Here is a 20,309-nt window from a genome sequence, read left to right as displayed (position 1 = left end):
GATTTGTTTCCACATTTCAAGTATATATTTATGCATAATATTTATGTTCTTAGTATATTAATTGGCCTTTTGAGAAATTCTAAAAAACAAAAAACATAGTTTTTTTTCCTTCTCTCTCTCTTTTTTTAAGAGAGAGAGAGAGAAAATAAATACTACCGCAAACTGAATAAATTTCAGTTATCTGAGTATTCTGATTAAATGATCTTTTTACTTAGAGGGAGAGTACAATTTTACTTACTTTATAAATACTGTTTAAAAAGTAAGGTAAGTCATAATCATCTAAGTCTAATTGAGTCAGACCTTGTCATTTTTGAAATCTAAATAATTGAGCCATCAAAAGTTTTGGAAAAATTTACCGAAATTTTTTAAAAGTCTATAAAAACCTAACAAAGATTGGTAAAATCGTAAAAATCCTTTAACCGTAAAAACTGACGTAAAAATGTTGCTAAAAAAAATCCCTTTGCCCCCCCCAGGAACTCAGTCCTAAATCCGCCTATGCTACACACACATACACATTCCCCACCACACACAAAAACTCATACACACAACTACGCACACTCATACCTGCACACAGACACAAACACACATGCCTACACACACATACACATATCCCCGTACACACAAACACACATACCCCCACACACAAACACACATGCCTACATACACACACACACACAATCGTGATTGCGAAAAACATAATTTGAATTCAAGAGGTCAAAATTCAAATTAATATTTTTTTTTTTTGCTGATGATGGGAAAAAAGGATTTACTTGGATGAGAAAAACAATTTTAGTAATAGAAAGGGGGAAAGCTTACCGTCACTACCGTCACTTGACAGTGTTTCAAAAAGCATGGACTCATCATCATCACTTTCCCAAACTGGCAGATCCAATGTATTACCTACAAATTAATATTAACTACTTATTCATCTGAATTACAACTAAGGCAAAGTTTTTTGTAATACAATTTTGATTTTTTTTAATTGAGACTGAAAGGCAGTAAAATCATTTACCCTCAGCAGTATTTGCAATCAATTTTGAGCTTTTTTTTTTCTCATAAAAGAAAGATTGAAAGCTCCATATGAAAAGAAAAGAAAAAAAACCTCTGTACCATATGACTGCTTCTTAGTACAGTAAACTTTATTTAATCGAAAATCTCCGTTGAAATATAAAAGTGTTAACAGGAAAAAATTCTAGTGTAATAAAGCATATTATTAACTTATATTAAGAGAGAAAAAAACCATAAATTTAAAGCTTACCAGTATTTTGCTGTTTTTCATCATTTTCCAAAACTGTCTGCGACAGGTTTTTACCTGCTAATAGAAAGTTACTATTTATAATTCGAAATACAACAAGCATACTTTTTTTTTCATTGAAAAAAAAGCAATTTTTGTGATTGAAATTTTAAACTGAAAGTAAAGAATAGCAGGATTCAAAAAACTTACTTTCACAGCTCATTCCAATCAATTTTAACTTAAGTTGCTCTTTAATTGAAGGAACATTGATGGGCAATTCTAAAAGAATAACACATTTGAAGGAATGCTACAAGTTCATGTGCATACATTATATTATTATCAAGAACACAAACAAAAACCAAACTAAGTGAGATATCGTCGCCTCAGAGCAATAGTAAGATATCTTAGTGTTATTCCTGGGATTAGATGTCTTACTGTTGTTATGAGACGACAATATTACTAGGACTCGACCGATGCATCGGCCTGGCCGATGCATCGGCGCCGATGGTTCAACAATTTAGCCATCGGCATCGGCATCAGCGGCCGATGCTAACTTGCGGGAAACATCGGCCCATCGGCCTTAAAAAACATCGAAAAGCCGATGGAATTGGCCGATGTTTTTGAAAAAAAAAAGGACCTTTGCTGTTTTACTTTTTAATACAAAGTAAATGGAGTTGTTGTTTTCATATAAAATTATTTACTTAAATTTCAGTATGAATTTCTATTTTAGTCATCCCTAGAAGAGTTTTTAATATTACATTCAGGTACCAAACAAGTTAATTATTGCGTTGTTTCTTACAGCAGGATGTACGTATGTATCTGTCATAAGTCATAACTCAAAAATGATAATCTGTAGTAGGTTAAAGTTTCGTATGTGGGATCTGCGGACGTTCCAGTTGTGCTCTTCCCTTTTTGTTTTCGATCGGGTGTTCTGAAAAGCCTGTTTACTCATTTTTTGTGGCTATTAATTACTTATTTCAATGCAAAACTAATATAGCATCTCAGACTGACGATCATTTGGTGATATATTGCCGAATTGGAGACCATGGAAACAAATATGAGATGACGAAACCGATTTCGTTTCATTTTGTGAGACTCCCGTTGAACCGTCGGTAATTTTTAATTTTTCGATATTTGTAATATGAATCACAGTAATGCAGTCTTTTCTGTATCGCTTCAGCGGAGTTACAAGTTTGGGGCCCATCGAAATACATTTTGGGGATCACAGGAGTTGTAAAACATTTATCATTCGCATTTTTGTAACTCATTCGGTGGCCCTATGGTTATGGGGCCTCTCGCGCAATTGCAACATTTGCTATATTTTAAATCCGCCATTGCACGTCAAAACAAACTCGGGTGCAAGTTTTGAAAGGGTTTTCTGCTCAATGTTTATGATTATTTTGAACTCTATTTTTACGACTATTTTTTGAATTTCCGAGAACACTTGCGTGCCCCTCCTCCCACTCCCTCAATTTCTGAAATTTAACTCTAGTTGTATTTCTGAGTTGTTTAAGACTAACACCATTCATAAAATTGGAGATTTTTTTTTCAAACTTTATCTATTGTTTAGAAAGAATTTAGGGCATTAATGTAAGAAATTGATTAAAGACGTTTTGAATGGTGACATAATTCGGAAATCAAAGGGACTTATGAATTTTTTTTTCGGAAGTGCTGAAGTAGATTTAGAAACTCTTCCGAGGCGTTGGTCGTACCTGTTCTGTACTAAAAAAATGAGGCAGAGGTTGGGGCCGAAGTGTGATTTACTCCAAAATTAGAGGGTGACCCCCCTAACCCTACCTCGTCTTTTCAAGTATTTCTTAAATATTTAGCGATTATTTATTTTGGTCTAGAAATGTCATTTTGCGTATTTCTCATACTTGTTTCACCTATATTTCGTAAATTGTCATCTTTTTTGCATCATTAATAGTGATTGATTTTTTCTTCTGTTGTAAGTAACTATTTTTATGTATTCATATAAAATCAATGAATAAGTTATTTTCGTTTTTTATAGAAAAGTTTCAAGGATTTTCTATCATGCAATTTTTCAAATTTCAGAAAATTATTGTTAAATTGACAAATTTAATTTGAACTTGTTTGTAAAGCTTCATAAAAGATTAAACAAATTGTTCAATACTATGCGTGCAAACATCAGATCAAGTAGTATATGTATTCAGTTATTAACTTGGTTGTAAATATTGAGTTTGTTTATTATACCTGCGTTTTAAGAATCTTGCTCTTTTCATGGCTATTTTTTTTCAGCAAAATTTATGTCACTGTTATAGCTTTTATGAAAAATGCAAACTTTTCTATTCATAAATTTTAAATAAGTATAAAAATATTCCTATTTTGATTTAATATTGTAATTTATCTGTTACCTTTTTTGTTTAATTTGATGACTAAAAAATGTCTACGTGCAATCTTTCCACTTTAATTGCGTAATTTGTTGACGGTTTCATAGTTCTATTCTTATTATATATTTTTTTTGAATGATTAAACAACGTAATTTAATTTTTTTTAACAATGTTTAGTGTACCTAAATCCATACATTATTGCAACATTACTGAAATCTTAGTTATATGCTCAATTAAAAAAAAAAAAACAAATCAATTGGTTATTAAACAGTCTCTTTGTTTTCCTTCCTTCTTTTTTTGGCTATTGTTCTTTCTCTTTCATCATACAGCAGTCAAAAAAGGAGAAGCATAACTACACCCTATACAGCTTGTACGTAGTACGATGCAAAAGTTCGGGAACAAGCTGTACAAAATCTTACTCAGAATAGTTCACATTACCGAAGCACATCCACTTCAAAAGATCGCCTTAAGGGACTATGTACTTCTGCCAGTGTTCATATAACTTTTGGAAAACACTCCTGGAAGCCACTTTTCGCTACCTTCTATGATGCAGCTTCATCTTCTCCTGACGGAAAAAAGCGGCGTCTATGCAAATGTTTTTTTTGCTGGGAACAGGTAAAAGTCACACGGAGCTAAGTCCGACGAAACGTTTTGTTATTTGTTTGTAATATCAGAGTATTGACCAATCGAACCGTGCATCCTCAACATGAAAGTCGCCTTCTTCCCCACGATGAAGTTAAAGCAGCAGCGCAAGAGGCCTTACAGACATTTGCGAAAAATGTCTTCCAGGAGTACTTCTAAAAGCTATACGAACGTTGGCAGAAGTGCATAATCGTTCAAGGTGACTATTTTGTACATAGATATATGCTTCGGTAATGTGAACTATTCATGGTAAGGTTTTATACAACTTGATCTCGAACTTTTAGATCATACTACGTACGTATGAGTTTTCAATTTACTATTTCATAACGTTTTTGAGTGACTCAAGTTTACGCACATGAAGACATCACAAGAGAATTTGCGATAATTAACTGAGGAGGCGTTCAAAATGGATATTTGGTTATCTATATGTTCTTAGGTACATATGTATGTACAGATGTGCCGAAAAAACTTGTGAAGTATAAATTTGGTGATAGTAAAATAGAAATTTAGGTCGAAATCTGATTTTTTTTTGTGATTACAATTCTTTATTCGTAGAAAGGAAGCAAAGTGAAATGAATCAATGATCCTTTAAATCCCTGACAATCTTATCAATTTATTTCTGTTTTATTTATTTATTTTTTTTTTTTTTGCCATCGGCCAACGGCATCGGCCATCGGCCATCTTTGAACAATCGGCCAACAATCGGCATCGGCCCATCGGCCAAAAAATGCCATCGGTCGAGCCCTAAATATTACTTATTCTTAGAAAGCAACTCTCTTAACGCTTAGGTGAAATGTTTTCCCCCCTCTCTCCAATGGAGCATAGAATGGTAGGAGACATTAAGCCTTTAGCAGATCTGGTAACATGACACTCACTCATTCATGTGCCTCCATTAACCCGTAACAGGGGAGATAAACAAGTAGGACACAACAGTGGATATGAGGTCGCCAAAAACCGGTGTGCATCTCACAACATTAAACCGGTTTAGAATTTTTCTTTGAAGAGGTGCATCGATACTGCTGGGATGTACAGACACTGTGCCAAGGTTGCTGCGGTTTTAATCTCTAATTTTCACACTAATGTCTAATCAGCAGAGTGTCGATCCAATCTAGCTTAACAATGAAGGTGCAAAGAGTTAGGTTTTCCTTTCTTCCAAAACATGTAAGAAATGTACACAGGTTTTTAATTATTGACCAAAGATATATTGATGAACTAATAAGTTTACGAGGGGGCACCCAAAAAGTAACCAGGTTTTTGTTCTAAAATATTTATATATTAGTTTATTCACAAAATTTCTTTTGTCTCCTCAAAAGTGTTCACCCTTAGATTCAATACAGTTGTTAATTCCTTTTTTCCACTGTTAGAAGCTCCCCTGAAACTCTCTAACTTTGACCATGTTCAGTGCCTGTTGCGAAGTAGTTTCTAGAGCCTCCACATTCAAAACGCTTCATTTTCAGATTTTTTTTCATCCTCGGGAACAGAAAAAGATCACAGGGGGCTAGATGTGGCGAATACGGGGGTCAGAGAATGACTGGCCACCCCTGAGATGCCAATTAGCGGTTAACAGGGTTCATACTCAATTTGGATAAAAAATTTCCATGACCTTGTTACACGAAGAGAATAGTACTATTAAATGCCGAACTTGCCAATTTTCGGAAATGGGCTTTCAAAATACTTTTATGTGAGTGCTACTACATCATTGGAGGTTACTCATTGGAGGGCACTTACTTGTGACTGAAAAAATATCAGTGCACTGCAGAAATTAATAAATTATTCTTATTTGTCTTCATCATATCAATTCAAGTAAAGTAAAAATGCAATGCACTGATGTTTAAATATCTAACAAATATTTAATAAATAGGGCAGAATAGTAATGAATGGGATAAAAATTGAATGCATCAATACTAAGTTACCACTAATAAATTTGCTTCATAAAAACATTGCCTTTTGGGGTCAATAGTGCATCTACTCACCAATGTAACTGAACAATATACTATATTCATTCATTAAAGTAAAGCCATGTTTTTGAGTTTTTCTAAATTGGATTTCAGCTGGCCACAAGGGGATCAGTTTTACGAGCTGTATGTTGGGCACCAGTGTTTTAGAGTATTAGAATTCCCCTATTTCTATATTCTATTGCCTGACTAAAATCTTCACTTTCTAAAGCCTTCAACATATTAAGATAAACTCTGGTGAATTTAATAATGAATTTTCGAACTACGAACTCAGGTGCAATTGAATTACACTTTTTGAGGGGTCGTAGCAAAATCAAGAAAGTGCAAGTCAACTACTACAGAACATGAAATATAAAAAGTGCAGAAATAATGGTGAATTCAAAAATAGTGATGTCTTAGTAGTAAAACCACATTACAAATAAAGGTGAGCGGCTGTTACAGAAGCGGATGAAATTGGATTCCAAAACTCGGACTTCTTTCTGAGACTGTTCAAGTTATATGCAATATTACTAAACCACTCAATATTTCTAGTGTTCTTTTAGATATTGTTACTTTCTTACTACTCAAGACATTTTTTCATGACTTTAAATAAATTTCCATGACTTTTAATGAAAATATTAATTTTCCATGACTTTTCCAGGTCTGAAATTTGTTTATTTTTTTTCCATGACTTTCCAGGAATTCCATGACCCGTGCGAACCCTGGGTTAATAGTGAAGGCTGTGTGTATGGGAGCGTTATCATTGTGAAGGAACCATCCTTCTAATCGTCCTAGCTAGTTCCAACTCACTCTTGTTTCTTCCAAATTTGCATCAATCGTAAAACGACTACTCTCGTTGTTTTTTTGGTAGATTTTTTCAACGTTTTCATCATTTCGAGGCGTTGAAGGGCGCTCAGAGCGAGCATGATCTTCAACATTCATGCTATCGCGTTTAAAGCACCCAAACCACTCGAAAACTTGTGTACGGCTCATAGCATCGGTCTTGAAAGCTTGTTGAAACATTTGGTAAGCTAATCCGTTGCCGGCTTTTCAAGCTGGAGAAGCAAAATTTCAAGTTCAGTTTGTTCTTTTAAATCTGCCATGTAATGAGTTCGCAGGCGGAAAGAAACAGCACCTGAGAAAACCAACCCTATGATCAGACATTATCAATTAAACTGATGCCACTTGCACAGCTGGTTTGTGAAGGTCTCTACTTGAGCCATCTAGCTGGAGAACACTCTACTGAATCTAGGATTGACATCACACCATTAGTCCGGTTTCTTTTGGGTCCCCCCCCTCATATTATAGTTATTTGCCAAAAAGAAAGGAAAATTTAAAGAGCAAAATACAGACATGTATTTGGAGTTCCTAGCACAGGTGTCACACAGGTCGGTACCCTAACTGTGTACCCCCCCCCCCCCCCGCCCTCTGCAAAAAAAAAGTTAAATGTTTTACGTTAATATGAAATTTATACAATTTTCAGAAACATTTTTCTTTTTTTATGGCGTTACAGAAGTTTGAAAGATTAATATAAATTGTGAATGTCAGCTTTTGAATAGAATGCATGACTTTGCAACTTTTTTCTCACATCTTTTTGCACTGAAAAAACAGGCTCATTGTAATCTCAAAACTTGTCTTCAATATTTTTCACTAACTTGCCCTTTTAGCACCCCCTTATTATATGAGTAACGCTTTATAATATAATTAGTGGTACCCGCACAGCTTTGCCCGTAATAGAAAATTAAAAGGTCTTTTGGTTCGCCTGTAAATTTACAAATAATGGATGGTGAATTTTCTCGCCAATTGGCTTGTGCCCATGTTATGGTTCCACGTTATGATAATTTCGTAATTTACTCGTCCATCTTATGATAATTTTGTTCTTAAAATCGGAATAGAAAAAGAACCACATCGAATTTTCGAAAAATCGCTTCAAGGTGCACACCCCCATGCTACAAACTAACTTTGTGCCAAATTTCATGAAAATCGGCCAAAGGGTCTAGGCGCTATGCGCATCACAGAGATCCTGACAGACAGAGGGACTTTCAGCTTTATTATTAGTAAAGAAAAAGAAAAGAAGAACAATAAAGAAGTAAAATAAGAAAAAGATAAAGAAAGATATTTTTCAAAACAAATTCCTTCTCATTTTGTTAAATTTCTGTGAAAAAACGGGCTTAAAATTGGAATAGAAAAAGAACAAAATAAAATTTTCGAAAAATTGCTTCGAGGTGCACACCCCTATGCTTAAACTAATTGTGTGTCAAATTTCATGAAATCGCTTGAACGGTCAAGGCACTATGTGTGTCACAGAGATCCAAACATCCATACAGAGAGACTTTGAGGTTTGTTATTTAAATCACATAACGGGAAAATTTTGGCAACATCTTAACTTTTAGTCAGTAATGTCATATTTCCAGGAATAATTCAGTCCCAGGAATAATTGTCCCTAGAACATTCTTTACTTTTTTAACTTTTTTTACTGTAGTAACTTTTGTGAACATTTTTAACAACTCTCAACCTCATCTAGAATATTTTGCATTTTTGAATATTATAAAATTAGTAAGTAACGAATTGAAATAATTTCGCACTATGGTATTATACTATAACTTTCATTCATTGTACAAAAAATGTTTGTTTACCTAGTATTGAACACTTAAATTTGTTTACTATTTTGCCGAACATTAAAGTATTCAGCCAACCTCAATCATTTGTTACTCTTAAATATGCAGCATACCCACAATACCATTCAAATATTCGGTGCATCTCTTGTTTAAATTTTTTTAATAATTCTACTTCTTTCCTAAAAACGTTCTAGCAACAGTCGATAAATACTGTATTTGAATAAGAAATGAACAAATACATTTGTGCTAAAAGGTAAAAGTTAAATCAAAATCACAAATACATAAAATTGCAATAAATTGCAGCAAACACTTGTTTCAGGGTTTTTCAGTGTAAAAAGAAAAAGTGAGAACTTATGGATGAAATGTCATCTATCCAAGGCTGCAGTTTGATGAGAATGCAAGAAATTCAGGATTATTTTTTTTAATTGTAAAAATAATGCAAAATGTAATGTAAATAGGTGTCAAACCACCTTTACTTTTGCGGAGTCCCACCAAACCCCCAAGGTGAGTTCTCCCAACTATTTTCCCAACAGCAGCACTGAATATATCCATAAGTTCATTCAATGGTAAAAAACTTGTAAACCTGAGGGTTGGTAAAACCCCAACGCGTTCCTAACTGCAGTGTACTGACAATGACCAGTGGCAGATCTACAATTTTTCCCAGGCGGGGCAAATCTTGAGACAGCTGACAGCTGCCCATACCCATCTAACTATAAGTTTTCATATAGAGTTTCAGAGGAAAAGAAAAAACAGAAATGAGATGACTCTAGAAGTTGCCGCCCGGGGCAAGGGCTCCGGCTTGCTTACCCTAGATTCGGCACTGAATATAACGAAAACATTTCTCAGTTATACTCACCATCGAAGGATCTGGGACATACATTAGGTTTCAATCTATATCTGGTGCTGCTAGTGAAATCTTCTTTGAGAAAATGATCACCACATACAGCGTAATGTCGAATTGCACGAAAACTAAGATTTTTCAAGTGAGGCACTTTTTCAGCCCATTTCCTACATCTGTGAAATAGACATGCAGAAAAATATAAGTATGTATGTAACATTGAATGTAATAAAATAGTGACTGTATATAATTACTGGTAATTATTCTTAATCCCCAAAACTCCGGGGCGCTCCTGCTTTCAACGGTGTTTTGAAAAAAAAGAAGAGATTAAAAGGGCAATGATTGGGGACCTCTATCTGTACATCAATGCTTGTATTTGTAGTCGGTGTGGTATTGATGCATCGGTTTAGAGAAAAATTCTAAACTGGCTTAATGACGTGGGACGGACACTAATTTTCACGATGCATCACCCAGTCCTACAGGAGTCACAGGTCGTAGTGACAGAATACATTTAACTAACGGGTTTTGAAATCAAGGGTACATAATACAGTCGGATCTTGATAACTCGAAGCTTATAACTCGAATATTCCTTTATCTTGAAGTCTTTATTGGGTCCCAAACTCTTGAGACTGTTGTGGAAACTCCCCATAGCTCGAACTACCAATAATTGGAATGTTTTAGCCAGTCTCTTGGAACTTCAAGTTATCGAGAGTTGACTGCATTGTGTTTTGTCTGTTTATTCATCTTTGATGGAATCAATAATAAATGCTAAAAAAAAGTGTAGACATACCTAGAATAGTCATTTCGATCGAGGAAGCATTTTTGCAAAATAATAGATTAATTTTTTATCTTATAAAAAAATGCAAAATAAACAAAATCACATGATAGTGTCTTGACAAATTCATAATATTAATGGAAATGGCATTTAGTATCAAAATGTTTGTACTATGGTTTTTAAAACAAAGCAGCAATTGCTTTGAAATTAGGAGAGAAATAGTTTCTGAATTCTTCAATGAAACTTAATGTTATGAAGCTATAATTTCGTAATTACATGATTTTTTTAAGTTAAAACATAAATTAATGCATAAAAACTCAAATGAGGAATGCATTTATTTCATAACCTTGTCCTTGTATTTTATCATTATGACAATGTTCCTAATTAAAACCGTTCATTTACAGCATCTTGGTGAAATTATATAGGGTTTAGTATTTAATTGGCTTGAAATGTCAAGTTTATTTTATGTCCACACTCAAAAAATATTGGCGCATAATATTTATGTACTTTTATGAAAACTTTGCTCTGAAACATAGAGGAAGTGGTTTAAATACCGGCCACCCGCTGAAAATGAGGGAAAGGGGCCGTGCACAGTTGCAAAAATGGTACCAAATGAATCAGCAGAAAGAGGCAAAAGCGTAGTGGGCAAATTACCTTGATAGCTAAAGCACATGCTTTGTCAGGAACTGTTCTATAAGAAATACTCGCTTTTGAAGAGCTCAAAACTTTTCGAAGCTAATTTATAGAGTGAAATAAGTGGTTTTTATCTTAAAACAAAGCAGATTATATGGGCTTTCCTTCAGTGTACTCGATTTGAAATGTTTGTTTGTTTAGTAATGGTTTAGTGCACCATAAACTTAAGAAGTACTGCATAGTCTAAAAATGAACCATTGGTAGCCTGTTTTTAGATCACGCTGTTTTGGATACTTGAAAGTTTTGGCTTAATATAATGACGTTTATGGGTCCGTTGAAGGTTCACTACTGTGAGGAAATAAGGAAATGGTTAAAACATTCTAACCGTCTTGTCACACCTACTGATATGATGGAGCTCTTTGGAAAAGCCTACTTGAAAGTTCAAACTGGAGAGATTGCTGTTAATGGCTTTAAAATAACTGGTATATACCCTCTTGACAAACATATTTTTTCAGATAGTGATTTTTTGCTGCAGAACAAGAAGATGATAAAACTTGCAGCTCACCACTTTTTGCAGCATCTTCTGTCAACTTAAATGGTTCTCCACCCAAAACGGATCAACCCTCGACCATGGCAAATAAACATCCCGATTTCAGCATCATGAATAAACTACCAAGTAGTCAAACTTCAACATCCGAACACGACAGTTCATATGAAATGTCTCCAATCCTCACAATTGCAAAGAAAAAGAATATTCATGCATGCAAGAGTGCAAGACTTGCATCATCATTGGATCCCCTTTTACAAAGACCAACTGGCAAAAAGTGTGGAGCGTGCTTGAACAACATTTGGAAAATTGCAAGCGGGTAATGAGTTGCCCGCGAAAAGAGAAAACATCCAAAGTCTTCAATTCAAGTCAACAAGTCAAAGAGGAAATTTCAACGACAGTAGTCGGATTCGAAAGCAGACCACACTGATCTTCCTACTGACGGCAACGACAAGCATGAGGAGTTGGTGGTTCTTGTTTTTGATAAATCTGATGATGGCAATGTAGTCTGCATACTTTATGACAGATTTGTTTTAGATGACATTACAGGAGAAGTGTGGATTATCTGCTGCAAGGCTAGACATTTGAGTGTTGGAGATGGAAAAAAAAAAGTTTTACTACATTCGTAACTTCTATAACTAAAAAAAGAAAAAAATGATTTTTATTTTTCATAAAAATATCTAAGATGATGTTTAATAAAATTTTTGAATTAAAATTTCATGTAGTGGGTGAAGTACCTGAAAGTTGGGCCAAAATATTTCACAGTTGGCTACCATTGCGCCCTTTTGCATTTAGATAGTACATTGTTAGACTAGTCCAAAAAGCATGGGAGACAAATTTTTCTGGCCCTCTAGCGGCATTGATGACGTCATCAATATAACCGCCAAATTTTGTAATGCGAGTCTACATTTCCTTCTGTAACTCGGAATTATATTTTGATAGAAACATATATTAACAGTGGTTCTTAATCAGGAGAAAACCTACTTTCTAACAGCATGTTTGACATCATCATTCAAGTTCAAAAAATCAGAAATATTTGAAAGTTTTTTTAAAAAAATTGATTTTTATTTAGAATTTTTAAGACATTTTGAAAGATAACTTAGAATTCGGTATATGTAACTGAAAACGTCAATATAACTTTTTGTTCATCGAAAAATTATCTTTAGAATGGTATATATAATTTTTATTATAATACAAATAGTTGCTATTTACAAAACGCTATAGCATAGCACATAAAGTCAATATGGCAACAAAGAAATTAAATACTAGTTCCAAGAAGTAATAGAGCAACTTCAGTAATGCTTAAGCAACAAATGTAACTATTGTAATTTTTGATGTGTGTATATGTAAATAAACTCTAGCTTATTTAGGGTATTTATAGTATTGGTTTTAAACAATTGGTTCAAGAATAAGAAACAAAAGAATGTACACTATTGTCCAGTATCAAGAATACATTGTCAAAAACAGAAATGTAAGACATCCAAATAAGATAACATCTTGCTGGTATTTGCAATAATAAATGAAGTTAAAACAACGTTTAAGGAACAAGTTAGCAGGAAAACCATGACTAACTCAGTTTCTGTGAGTTTTGAGCCTTTTCCACTCAAAATTATGATTTTCCATGGCAAATCCTCAAAACAAACAATATTTCTCCAGGAAAAATCCAAACAAAGACACCTGAAGCATGGAGCCCCTTTAGACATAGGAAGCCCTATTGGGAGCAATTATCCCGAGCCTAAAATCCAGTGGCGGATCCAGAGGCCTGTTTTGCGGGGGGGCGATTTTATCCATGGGCGATTGGTCCACAAAAAATGGGGGGGGGGGGTCAGAGAAGTCACGGGATGGGGGATGTGGGCAGCGCCCTTATTTATTTATTTATTATTTTATTTTAAATTTTATAAAATTGGGCTATGGTATTTTTGTTGTTGGTTAAATGATCGTCTCAAAAAAAAAAAAAAAAACCTAGGGACACGACCTGAAATCTCGAGACAAATATCAACAGTAGACTTCCTTCTTTCGATTCAAAGCTCCAATTTAATCTTCATCAAAAAACGTGACAAACATTTAAAGTACCCTTATTAAGTCAATTCTTCTTTCTTTAAACACGTGAATCGATCAGCACCAGCATTTTCCAGTCGATCTATAACTTTGAAGTTAGAAAAACGGAGGGGCAGTGCCCCTTTGTTTTTGAAAAGGAGGGGCAGTTGCCCCCACGAGCCGCCTATGATTCCATCCCATCCGTTCTCACATGCGCTCAAAAGTATCGGACGCACAAAAGCTATTTCGTTGCGAAGATCATTCATGAGCTTTTAAATTGAGTCTTACAAATAAAGGAAATACATTCCCTTATATCGCCATTTTTTATATATTTTCTCTCATCCTATTACGGAATGAAAAAAAATACCATTCTAATGTAACGTCGGATTTTCAGAGATCGATATGACATGGATTTATGAGGCATTTCTAAGAATCTCCTCGGTAATACATTTTTGAATAAAAATAATGTCTAATGATTGCAGAAAAAATGAAAACAAGCAACTACCAAAGTTCACCATAACTACAAATAGCGGCAGTAAAAAAAGCGAAACAAAAGTTTAAATTAAGATATATCGAAATAAATCTTGTAACAAAAATTGCTTTTATGATAGAACCAGAAGCAAATAAAGCGGTTAATTTTCGTTATACAAAACATAATTTTCCACTATTTAACCAGTATTAAAATAAATTTAGGATCAAAATAAAACGTTTTAAGTGTAGTTTACTTTTGTTTGAATAAGATTTTACTAAGAAATGCGAAATACAAGAGACAGAAAAGATCTTTTAACAATTAAAAAAAAATTGATCTGTTAAAAAACCATATTCTGTTACAGCATTGTTAAATTACACTTAATCAGTGGCGTAGCAAACTTGGATGTCAACCGGGGTGGTAATCTGGGCTATCAATCCTCACCCCTCCCCATCAACCGAAGGCGAAAAAAAACCTTATTCAATGTTCGATGAAAGAAACGAAGTTCATACAATATTCATAAACAAAACGAAATTGTGTCCCCCCCCCCCCCGAGAGGGATATCATCCGAAATAAACGTTTCCCTCGTATTGATACCAATGCATTTGAGAAATTATAAAACATATGCGAATTTCTGTTGGTATTTACATTTTTCCGGAACTCTTACATGCGTTTTGGGTGTCTCCGCCCCCCCCCCCCCCGCCCCACTCCATATGAGTACCAGCCGCCTCAAATGCCCTTCTAGTGAGACCAATATGTTTGATAGAAAAAAAATATTTTTTTTTCATGTTGGAAATAAAATTCAGAATTGAAACATCGAAATTTCTCATATTCATTTTAGTGTCACACTCTAGGGGGTGTCACCCGGCTTAGCCCCGCCCTGCAAAATAATTTTTAATATAAATTGAAATGTTGGGGAATTTTTTTTAGAATTGAAGCATTTAAATTTTTCAAAAAAAGTTGAAGATCAATTTCGGGTGCCACCTGGGGCAAACCCATCCGCGCCACCGTAGCAATGCTACTGACTTCATCAACTCACATTTATATATAAAATAATTAAATTTATCAAATAGATAAAGGAGAAAAAAAAACCCGTATTTTCATATCTATCAACTAAAAAACCGCAAATTAAGGGAATATGTAATACCCCCCCCCCCCTGGAGCAAAAATAAAACTTATGTATGGCACCAGTTATAAATATGCAGGAATGATTACACCTTCGAACGATATAAAACAAACACTGAGAAGGAAATACGCTTTCAATTTTTAACATTTATCATTTAAACTTTGAGCATAAATGAAAAAAAATTAATGTATAAATTTTGAATTTGAAAAAAAATTAGATTATTCTTCAGAAAGTGTTCAAACAAAAACGATTTATTTTGGTATGCAACCTAATAGTAAAAAAAAAAACCCACGAAGTCTGTTGGGGGGGGGGGGGCGATCGCCCCAATCGCCCCCCCTGTGGATCCGCCACTGCTAAAATCCATGACTAACTCAGTTTCTGTGAGTTTTGAGCCTTTTCCACCCAAAATTCTGATTTTCCATGGCAAATCCTCAAAACAAACAATTTTTCTCCTGGAAAAATCCAAACAAAGACACCTGAAGCCTGGAGCCCCTTTAGACACAAAAGGCCCTATTGGGAGCAATTATCCCGAGCCTAAAATCCATGACTAACTGTCAATGTCCATGAGTTTTGAGCCTTTTCCACTCAAAATTATGATTTTCCATGGCAAATCCTCAAAACAAACAATTTTTCTCCAGGAAAAATCTAAACAAAGACACCTGAAGCATGGAGCCCCTTTAGACATAGGAAGCCCTATTGGGAGCAATTATCCCGAGCCTAAAATCCATGACTAACTCAGTTTCTGTGAGTTTTGAGCCTTTTCCACCCAAAATTCTGATTTTCCATGGCAAATCCTCAAAACAAACAATTTTTCTCCTGGAAAAATCCAAACAAAGACACCTGAAGCCCCTTTAGACACAGGAGGCCCTAGTGGGAGCAATTATCCAGTGCCTAAAATCCATGACAAACTGTCAATGTCCATGAGTTTTGAGCCTTTTTCACTCAAAATTATGATTTTCCATAGCAAATCCTCAAAACGAAAAAATTTTCTCCTGGAAAAATCCAAACAAAGACACTTGAATCCCCTTTAGACACAGGAGGCCCTATTGGGAGCAATGATCCCGAGCCTAAAATCCATGACTAACTGTCAATGTCCATGAGTTTTGAGCCTTTTCCACTCAAAATTATGATTTTCCATGGCAAATCCTCAAAACAAACAATTTTTCTCCTGGAAAAATCCAAACAAAGACACCTGAAGCCTGGAGCCCCTTTAGACACAGGAGGCCTATTGGGAGCAATTATTCCTAGCCTAAAATCCATGAGTAACTGTCAGTTCCCGTGAGTTTTGAGTATTTTCCACTCAAAATTATGCCTTTCCATTGCAAACCCTCAAAACAAAAAATTTTGGTTTTGAGGATGTGACATTTTGCGGCTCCAAGGCCCCCTGTTTTGCTGGAGGCCCCAGCAAGCGCCTCATGCACCTATTGTAATGAAAATTCAAAGTTACTTATCTGTTTCAAATCAGAGTAAAAACCTTTCTGTAAAAATCTTTTTATTTAACATGAACACAACTTGCTTCTTGCAAGATAAAAGACAACTGAATACATGGTGAAAATCAAAACATGTTGCTAAAAACCAACAGTTGGAAATGCAGTTACATGTGTGCCAACACCTGATTGGTCCATTGATATTTAAATTAGCTTTGGGCTGTTGACCAATCACATGTTGGCTACAGTTAAGATACTGAAAAATTAATTTAAGAAATACTTTATCTAATTTTATATTAATTTTAATAGGTAATTAAATATATATTTTATTTATTTATTTATTTATTTATTTATTTTGAACATGAAAGAATACTCTACACCTATGCGGTGTCTGCCACTGTAGATTCGCCAACAAAAGTTTTTCTTAAAAATGGTTGTCACGTGTGAAAATTTTCTTTGAGTGGCAAAGCAGAACAGTACACATTATAAGTTGAGAAATGAACATACCACTACAGTAGTAAGGGAATGATTTCAACTTACAAGTCTTCATCCAGTGGAAATCCATAATATCGTTTTCCCGTGGTTTCTGCTTTATATACTCCACAAAAAGCACAACGTTTACCTTTGTGTTTCTTTATACATCTAAAAAATATCAAAAAACAAACATTCAATGCTCATGATACTATTTTTTTTAAACATATGATGTGAAGTAATAATTGTCAAGATTACTTTTTGGCATCCTCTTTCAATGGTGGAACGTTGACATCTTTATCTGAAAAGAGAATTTTGTATGACATGGCGATTACATGAGCTGATGTCAGATCATGGCCCCACCAGATAGCACTGCCGCTTAATGGACCCTGACAATTTATGACTTTTCTGTGTTAAACTGATGCAGCTGATGCATCCACCAATCAATATCAAAGTTTCAAAGTTTGTTTATTTTTTATTGGACGTTGCCCATTTTGACCGCAAGAGACGCTGTATGGAACCCCTGCATCCACCAATCAAAGGCAACATAATGGAAACAGGGGTTCCCTGTATCTCCCTCTTTGTTGCCATGAGTTTCAGCGATTGTCATGGCCTATAAGCATAAGCAATAATCCAGTGGGGCCATGATTGGACCCAAAAATTCATAATATAGACATGAAAGAAATTTTCATAATAGAAACAGCATACTAGTTTGTCATTGATATTTTAAAATCAAAATGACAGAATAAAAAAAATTTTAAAAAATTACTTTCAGAACTATTCCCCATCAACTTTGATTCAAGTTTCTCTTGTAATAGTGGAACATTGACATCTTCATCTGAAAAGAGAATTCTGTACAACATGGTTCTTCGCAAGATATACAGAATACAGTTCAACTTATCTGATCCAAAATCTCAAGAAAATATGAAACCACTAATTGGAAATTTCATTCAAATTTACAAAGGGAAGCATCTTTTTTTTTTTTTTTTCCTTCTGATGATGGGGGAAAATGATTCATTTGGATTAGAAAAACAATTTTGGTAATAGAAAGGGGGAAAGCTTACTGTCACTTGGCAGTGCATCAAAAAACATTGACTCATCATCATCACTTTCCAAAACTGTCAGATCCAAGGAGTTAACTACAAATTAATATTAACTACTTAGCAATCTGAATTACAACTAAGACACACATTTTATGAGTTACAAATATGATTTTTGTGATAAAGTCTGAGCATTAGACTATCAAACCACTTACCCTCAACAGTCTTTGCAATCGATTTTGAGTTATTTTTTTCTCTTGTGAAAGAAAGATTCAAGGATCCATCTGAAAAAAAGAAAGAAAGAAAGAAAATTAAAAAAACCTCTTTACCACATGACTGCTTCTTAGTGCAGCACACATTATTCAATCAAAAATCTCTGTCGAAAAATAAAAAAGCAAACAGGAAAAAAAATTGAGCGTAAAAAAGCAAATAATTAACTTGTCAAAAAAATAAATAAATAAATAAATAAAAATATGAATTTAAAACTTACTAGTACTTGGCTGTTTTTCATCATTTTTCAAAACCGCCAAATTCAAGTGATTACCTGCTAAGAAATAGTAAATATTTATAATCTGAAATGCAACAAGCATACTTTTTTTTTCCTTTTTTGAAAAAGTAGTCATTTTTGTGATCAAAATTTTGAACTGAATGTTAAGAATATCAGAATTCTAAAAAATATATAAAAGTGTTCACAGGGAATCTTTTTCTATTTTGCAAAAAGCATACATTATTAACTTATTAACAGAAATAAAACATGAACTTGAAACTTATTAGTACTTGGCTGTTTTTCATCATTTTTCAAAACCGCCAAATTCAAGTGATTACCTGCTAATAGAGAGTAACTATTTTCAATCTGAAATGCAACAAGCATACTTTTTTTTTTTTTTTTTTGAAAAAATAGTAACTTTTGTGATTAAAATTTTGAACTGAAACTAAAGACTATCAGTATTCTAAAAAATATATAAAACTGTTCACAGGGGATCTTTTTCTAGTTTAATAAAAGCATATATTATTAACTTATCAACAGAAAAAAAACATGATCTTAAAACTTACTAGCAGTAGGCTGTTTTTCATTATTTTCCAAAACTGACAAATTCAGGTTATTACCTGCTAATAGATATATCAACTATTTACCATCTGAAGTACAACAAACACTCTTTTTTTTTGTTGAAAAAATAATAGTTTTTGTGATTGAAATTTTAAACTGAAAGTAAAAAATAGCAGGATTCTAAAAACTTACTTTTACAACTACTCCCAATCAACTTTAACTTAAGTTGCTCTTTCATTGAAGGAACATTGATGGGCAATTCTAAAAAAATAACACATTTGAAGGAGTGCTACAAGTTCATGTGCATACATTATATTATTATCAAGAACACAAACAAAAACCAAAACTAAGTGAGATATTGTCGCTTCAGAGCAACAGTAAGATATCTTAGTGTTATTCCTGGGATTAGATGTCTTACTGTTGTTATGAGGCGACAATATTACTTATTCTTAGAAAGCAACTCTCTTAACACTTATGTGAAATGTTTTTTCCCCCTCTCTCCCATGGAGCATAGAATGGTAGGAGACATTAAGCCTTTAGCAGATCTGGTGACACGACACTCACTCATTCATGTGCCTCCATTAACCCGTAACACGGGAGATAAAAAGTAAGACAACAGGGGATATGAGGTCTCAGAGACCAATCTATTTTCAAATTTATTTAAAACCATTTAAGTAAGATACATTAAAGTTTTTCTTCTTCTTTAACTTTTCTGTTCTTTCACTTTTATTTGCACAAAAAAAATAATATTTTTGAATTTTTGATTGAAATGTACAATTTTCGAAGAAATTTTACCAGAGCCTTAGGGTAATACGAGAAAAATCATATGCTGCAGTAAATAGTTTACTACTCGAAATAAAAATAAATCTATCATTTATTAATGATTTTATTTTAGTTATTTAATCAGGGGTCTGGCCAGAGGATATTTGGGTCCGTTAACGGACCCTTCACAAAAATCCGATCAACCCAAAACGGACCTTTCACAAAATCCCGATCAAACAAAACGGACCTTTCACAAAATCCGGATCAAACAAAACGGACCCTTCACAAAATTCTGATAAACAAGATCGGATCTGTCACAAATTGTTTATTGAAAGAGCAAATCTGAAAGCAAAATAA

The 20,309-nt window shown here is 34.0% G+C and overlaps 1 protein-coding gene across 2 annotated transcripts in view; it reads right to left on the bottom strand.

The window, feature by feature from the left end:
* Positions 1-869, bottom strand: part of LOC129229449 (uncharacterized) — a 42,206-nt gene extending 41,337 nt beyond the window's left edge. The window contains exon 1 of one of the 2 annotated variants that reach the window (XM_054863760.1): positions 817-869. The gene's annotated coding sequence lies outside the window, so the exon portion shown is untranslated. The remainder of the gene's footprint in view (positions 1-816) is intronic. The other variant, XM_054863758.1, reaches the window with a different exon arrangement.
* Positions 870-20,309: the final 19,440 nt, after the last annotated feature.

The sequence above is a fragment of the Uloborus diversus genome, chromosome 9 (genome assembly GCF_026930045.1).
Source record: "Uloborus diversus isolate 005 chromosome 9, Udiv.v.3.1, whole genome shotgun sequence".
Taxonomy (NCBI): Eukaryota; Metazoa; Arthropoda; class Arachnida; order Araneae; family Uloboridae; genus Uloborus; species Uloborus diversus.
Note: the sequence above shows the minus strand (reverse complement) of the source record. Positions and strands in the feature narration are given on the sequence as shown.